Source organism: Manacus vitellinus, unplaced genomic scaffold (assembly GCF_001715985.3).
Source record: "Manacus vitellinus isolate BGI_N305 unplaced genomic scaffold, ASM171598v3 scaffold_4_pilon, whole genome shotgun sequence".
Lineage (NCBI taxonomy): Eukaryota > Metazoa > Chordata > Aves > Passeriformes > Pipridae > Manacus > Manacus vitellinus.
In genome coordinates this window covers 43,195,498-43,203,146 of record NW_021940604.1, presented here as the reverse complement: position 1 = coordinate 43,203,146, position 7,649 = coordinate 43,195,498, and positions in this window count along the sequence as shown.

Genomic DNA, 7,649 nt, shown 5'->3' with positions numbered 1-7,649 from the left:
TAACTCAGCCCTAGTCAGGATTGTGTAGGAAGCACAGATGGACTCCAGACACTGACTCACTCTCCAATTACCACTACCCAGATTTTTTTCCAACAGGCTCTTTTCTGCCAATAAATCTTCCAGCTTTCCATAAGTACTGTCAGGCTGAGATCACCTCGATGTAGACATAAATACTAAATCTGTGTCCACACCCATAAGGACGAAAGTAAGACAAGAAATTTGGAACTAACTAGCACCGATAAAAGCAAAAGCACAACTGGGAAACATACACACAACTTAGGAACTTCTTTGTGCAGATCACAGTGGAAATATTCTGTTTCTGTGTTTACCAGGCTGCCCTCTGTAAGTCTTCTGTATTTCCGTTGCAAGCTGGGGGGGGGGGGGGGGAAGAATTTATACTAAGAAAAGCTACCCTTCCGTAAAAGCAACAAGACAATAAAATTTGACTTTGTAAGATGTTACAGCTAAACTGCAGGGAACTCCCCCCCCACGTTTTGATAAACATATTAAAAGAAACCATAGTCTCTACTAGCCCCAGTCTTGCTACTGTATGTGAATAAATAATTATTGATTTTGTTTGCAATGTCCTGCTGCAAAATTTCAGATATGTAATATGTTTCATGTTCTTGTGACCATAGCATGTGGGCTTTACTAAGTTTTGGCACAACCAGATCTCTCTTTTACTTCAAGCTTACTCCAAAAAATTTGGATTTGAGTTAAACTGAAAGATCCCAAGATCCACTTTTTCCTAAACCAGGTACCTTAGACTAATTTTAATTGTAGGGGTCCATACAGTGGATGAATTCTATGACCTGTCGTATATAGGAAGTTTAAATATATTTCCTTCTGGCTATAAAGCCTAATAAAAAAACAAAGCAGAAAAATTAAATTGTAGAGCCTATTCTATTTTTCCTAATTGCGTGGCCAGTCTCTTTCTGTAGACCAAGAGTAAGCACCTTACGGTCAATCCATCATCAGTAGAGCATGATTTAAAACAGACAGTTGTCACTGATGGAAAATGATTAGACAATCACAAAAAGAACATAGAAATTGTAGAATTGAATTTTCAGAGCTATCTAATTTTTAAGTATTTTTACAGATATTCAAAGATACCAGTCAATTGTCTTCCCAGACCTATGCATGGAAAAGACAATATCCCAAATTAAAAATGTGGCTGACAAACAGGCTAGTAGAGAGTCCCAACAACAAAAGCAAATTGATATAAAAATTCTGTTGGTCAGCCAGGCATTTTTTTCAGTCTTTTTGAAGATCAAAAATGGCAGAAAGAATGAGTTCTTTTGCTGCTAGTGAAAACTCCTCAATATTTGGGGTATTACACTTGAACTTTGAAGAGTCTGTCATAGCAACCTTAAAAAAGGAAGTTAATGAGTCCAACTTTAGTTTACTGAGGGAGACAGCAACCTTATGAGTGAATGCAGATATTTTTATACCAGGCTCTGAGAAAAATGCTCAATTAAAATCACTGAAGTAAAACACTACGAAGAAGGATAAATGCAATTATAACTTTTAATTATCTAAAGTGTCATTACCTCCTCCCTCTTCTTTTTACATATCACATCACTGAATTTTCAGAAAAGCTCTTTTTCTGATGTGTTCCTTTGAATTTCAGTACTGTCAGGAGACTGCACCAGAAAGGTGCTGCTGTTCCCTACTTGGCCTATGCCTACGTTTGGAGGAGCAGAGGGCTGGAAGGTGGGAGCTCTGCTTCTCTTCCTGGGACACTGAACTCCTTGGATGGCAAGGCTCAGGTGGAGCCATGATAAAGAAGAGGGTCTAGATTGTTTCACCTGCGACTGCTGAATGGGAAGTGCCTGGAGATGCAGAATAAGCAGGTTAGTAAGTGTGATGCTGGTGAAAAGAAATGTGGGAAGAAGTAGGACTGGCTGTGGGGAGGGCACGAAGTGAACTATGGTGACATTATTCAGGACACCAGGCTGGTTGGTGATGGGGTTACTACTATCACTCCAACTACTGCATTACTGCTGCCTACAAGTGAGGAAAACCTGCACATATTTGGAACTGGGGAATCTCTGCAGACAGTGACACAAGTGCTACCTATGCAGAAGACAGAGAGCAGGAAGGAAATACAGGGACACGTGCACACACACACCTATGACAACCCACACAGATGGGACCGGAGTGGAAATGAACATTATGAGTTCTAAGTGAACAGGAATGGCAGATGAAGTGATTTAGGAGGTAGGGATGGCAGTGTAACCAGCATACTGCTGAGGACACCTGTGACTGTCTCTCCCTTTTTGAGACTGCCTGCTCTGTACTCCTCTCCTACAGCTTTGACTTTCTCATTGCCCTGTGTAGAATTTTCAGGCTGCCATGGTATTCAAAGCAAAACCAAGATTTTCACAGGCCTCTAGATAAATTAACACTCTTGGTTATTCCCTGAGTGTATCATCTCTTCCCTTCTGCAAGGTAATGAGATCAGTCAGCGTTGGATGGGAACACAGAGGCTGTTATACCTAATACATAAATATATTTAGTTTATAGTAAGAAGGTGGCTCAAGAATTGGCTAGTATGTTTGTTAACCATCTTCGTCTCATATATCTTGCTGAGGCAACTTCCAATTAATTTGGAATTTCTCGTACACAGGGAATGTAGATGTTATCTCTTATGCTGGTATCCCTAATGGGGAAGGGAGACATTTTTCCCCTAATTTGCAAAAATACTTAAGTTTCCACTTCTAAGCATCACTTACATTTGAAAAAGACCAAAAAACCCAAACAAACTTGAGGTAAACAAAGGGAAAACAAATCAGCTACCTACCCATCTAAATTTAGGCAGGCTAGATGTCCTTTTGGAGGCCAGCAGGATACCTACCTCTTTTCAAGTATTCCATGGGAAACTATCCCCTTTAAAGAAGAGCTAAAAGGTAGGTGTAGGCTTAGTGTCTAGATTAGGCAGACTGGATCCCACCCTGATGTTTATTTTGGAGGTTTTCACTTGTAATGGTGTAAGTGCTCAGAGAAGTCTAACACAGAGATTTATTAGCAACTGGAAGGCAGTTGGCTACTTACTATTAGGATGGAATTTTGCAGACTGTTTTACGCAGTGACTGGGTATTTGAACACTCAGTGTGTGTCAGGATGAACAGGACATTTTTTCATGCTCAAGTCATAGGCTTAAAACAGGAGATCTGCCAAAAAATGGCCAAGTTTGTATTATACAATACCCCTAATTAAAGACCAAAAGGGCTGAACAAAATCCTTCAGCTGCAGTGGTTGGATTTCTTTTAACTGAGAAAGAATAATATTTAAAAATTTTCAGACAGTAAGACATTTTCCTTGCAAAAATACTTTAAATTTTATTTTTTTGCATTATTCTGAATGCTCACAAATAATTCCTCATATGATTAAAAAAATTCTAGATACATAGCTATGTCTAGTTTTTATGTTGGATAGCAATACTTTTGGAGTTAATGAAATCTTTCGATCACCTACAGATTACTTGATAAGAAAACATCCTATTCTTTAATGCTATACAGGCAGAAATTTAATCATTCTCAGGATAGTATTAGAAATGCAATAAATTTTAAATGTTATATTTAACAAAAGCATTTACTTCTTGTAAATTAGTTTAGTGGTAATAATTTCCAAGAAAAGAAACCATCAGTACCCCTACAGATAGAGAGACTGAAAATTTTTTTGTGTTTCAGAAACTCCCAATTTAAATATGATAAAAATAGACATAGTAGGAAAAAGAAGGAGATCCTTATGCAGCAGAATAAACTAAGTCTGCAAATGAATTCTATTTTATTAGTCTTGATTCTTGATAGTTCAAACCTTCCCCTGTCGGTCTGAAGACGATGGAGCAGTGGCTGAGCTCAAGCTGTATTTACACTGACTGGCCAGGATGTTTGTGTTAACTGTCTGATTGCTGCTGCTCCACACACCAAAGAGGCCAAGTTGTGCTTTTCTTTCCCATGAATCTCCCTCTCTTTTCTTTGCTCAGGCTCTAATTTCTCAAATTTGTGAGTACATCTTATCTTTGATGCTTCAACCTCTCTTTAACATTGATTTGATGCTCAAAAATTATCAGAGAAAGATTACCAAGAGAAAAAAACACCAGGTCACTTCCCTCCTCCCTGCCCTGAGCCCCACCATGGCAGGCAAAATTATTTCATGCTCATGGAGCATTTTGTAATGGAGTACAAGAGCGACATCCTTTTGGAGAAGCCTAGTGCAGGGAAATGGCAGATTTTGCCTCGATATGTACACTGAAAAATTATGCTAAGGGATAAAAAATGATATATAGCAGGAGAAGGATGCAGTGAGCATATTTGTTACAGCAGCCTGAACATACTGAAGAAGATGCATGCAGTGAGGGGTAGAGGTGGATGATAGATCTGCCTGTCAGGATAAATATAAGAAGGTTGGGAAGATATATCTAGATTTTCTCTGCCTCTGCACTAGGGTCTTGGACAGGGGATTTGGGAAATAAATCCAGGATCCAAAAGCCCTGAGTAAGTGGAGCCAGAGAGATTTAGAGTGTCACAAGGGATGCGACTATTGTTACTCCCCACTTAAATAAATTAACACTGAGAGTGTATTCCAACTAAAGTAGCCCCTGAACCTCTCTTCACCAATGATTCATGCTTTAATCACTTCAGAGCCTGCAGGAATTTAAAGGCCAGCTCAGAACATTTACCCTGCTATTTATAGTAAGTACAGAAGTATCTGTGCATTGTGGTCAGAAAAAAGTCTCAGTATAATCCAGATGTCAAACATTTAAAGAAGTAATAAAAAGCATGGAGAACTGCAAAACAGAAAAAAGAAAAGAGAAGTTGTGCTAGAAATGACATAAATGCACTAAAAGTGTAAGCTTGTTAAGATTTCTGAAAAAGTCAGATCAGTAAAGGAATAGAGTTAATAGAGGGGAAAATATGTAAATAAATATTTTGTATAAGCAAAAGAACAATTATTCAAGAAGAACATTTTAAGAGGTGAAAACATAAAAAGAAAACAAGTCATGAAGACAATACATCTCAAGACAGAATTACATGAGAATTCAGTCAGGCAATAAATAGGATTGTCAAGTAACAGTAAGAGCTGAAAGTGAACCAGAAGCAGAGAAGGGACATTTTGTACTCATCTCTGCTACCCACAGAGATCCAAACATCCCAGACATGATGGATGAAGGGGACAGCTTGAAAGAGAGACTAGATACCAGTATCACCATATTTACCCTTTTATTAGCAGATATAGTTATGCAAATAGAGAACAACTGGGCTCTAACAGATTAGCACTGGACACTCTGCGAGTTAATATAGCAAATATATAGCAAAAATATAACAAAAGTGAGAGTAGCAACTGTGCAATGATATATATTTAATGCAAGTAAGGATTTTGCATGTGTGTGTGTGGACACAGGTAGGCTGCTGGAAGAACCACAAAACCATGGCTGAAATAAAAAGAGAAAATTTATTTCATTACCTTGCTAACTGGAGGATCCCAGCTCAATCCATGCTGGTGGGCATCAGGATTGCTGTTTGCCCCAATTTATCAAGGGCCCACACATGCATAGTTTACCATCATGCTGTGATCTCCCCTGAGCTTTTTAATGATCTTTAAGCTTTAATCTTTCCTGAAACAGGGAGCTCAAACATGTCCATGAGACTGCCTCAAAGTCTCTCAAAACACCTACATTATCTCTACACTGAAATCTTCTCAAAACAGAGACAGAATAAGCAGCAGTAGGCACAATATATGGGGTTTCCCACACTGTTATTCTCCAGGCTTTGGCATTCCCAGCTTCAAGGTCACTTGAGCAAATCTACCATCCTCCTCCTCATTTCCCCACTTTTAACCCTTTCCTCCCAACACTGTGTTAATTAAGTAGCAGAACAGTTTGGGGTATGCTAAATTGGACTGTGTTTGGATGGGATGATTGGGACAGTTTGACAGCTGACCATATGGATGTTGTTGTAAAACATTTGTGAGGTGGGTTTTTACAAAATCAATACTTATCTTAAAAATACTTAAAAAATCAGACCCTACTGGTAATGTTACTGTGGGAGTGATGAAAATATACTTTAAAAAAAAGTAGCCAAAATGCTATAGTGAGAAGTATTACTATCTGTAGGTCTCAATAAATGCATCAGTAAGAAGGTTTGAAGTACTAAATTTGGGGAGTTTTATCAAGGTGATAAATTTTCACTTTTTTTTCCCTATTTTCTTTTCCCAATATTTTTTGGTGTGTGTGATAAGGTAAGGTCTTGCATTGTAAGATTCATTTAAGTCTAGTAATATAGTATTTAAGTCTAGTAATATAGATGTTAATTTTGATTCTTAATTTCTGCTGAAGTAATCTTATGATATTTTGCAATACTCTTAGTGTTATTAGTTAAGTGAACTTCAAAAAAGCTAAACAGGATAGATTTCACCTAATTACAGACAATTTCAAGATCAATATTCAGCAATAAATGAAAAAAAATAGAAGTAAAACAGCAGACATAGACATAGCTGCTGAGTTGTTAAAAATCAGCAGGACGTGGTTCAGTAGAAATAGTGATGGCCAGCAAACTGCATACCATGATTTCAAAAGGTGTAGTACTGTTTATGTGCCAAACCCTAAAACATGAATGGAAATTTAATTAAAATGAAAAGTATCGTTGTTTTCTGCTGTACTCTTTGGAATTGTCACACTTCTCCCCCTCCAGTCGAGGCCAGGTACAGCACTCTAAACAAATGTGGGAACCTGACCAAACTCCTTGACCTGCCCTGCCCTGGATGGAGCACTGTCAGTCTCTGGGTATTAACACACTGGTCAAAGGCAAAACCTGATTTCTTGCAAATACTAGGTGGATTTTGGCAGATGCACTCCTACTCCTGAGCAACTCATGTTGCAGCCAGGTGGAGAGGGGAAGAAACTGTGTGGCACGAGCAGTGTCTATTTGAAAAAAAAGTTGCTTTGTATTAAGGTTGCTTTATATACATATATACATATAAAGATATGAACTTGCTTTGGGTTAAATATATTATAAAATTATTACTATATCAAAATATATCAATAGCATGTTTTTTTCCTGGAAAACTACAGAGCAGTCCTGGAGATTGAAGCTTGACTCTCTATCCTGTTAAAATGTTCCCATGGTTCCTTGGCAGAGTTTGGCCCAGACCAAAGAGCACACTTCACAGTCTGAGAGTTAGCACAAGCACATCAATATCCTCTGTAGGCAATGTGGATGTGGCCACCTTATTTTGAAGGATGGAGTGGACTATCCTGCATCAGCTGAGCTCAGCACCTTGTTTAATCTTCTAGTACAGAAGCAGTCTGCAGCTGCAGGCTGGCTGCCAGTCGCAGTGTTTGTTAAAGCTGCAGTCGGATTACTTCAGAATGTCTCAGGTGTTGCCCACGAACACAAGACCAGTGGGTGTCCTGGTCCATGATCATTTCATTGCTCTGAAGAACTTGCCAGCATAACCTACTGATTTTCCTCACTTTGTGAGCACAAACTATATGTCAGTTCTGATTTCCCACCCCTTAACACTCTGAATTTGTTGCAAGATCATTAACTAACTTTTCGGGTAGGGGAAAAAATTAGCGAGTAAGTGGCATTTTGTGGCAGGGACATAAAACATAACATAACCAACCCCCGCTGCAGCAAAAATGG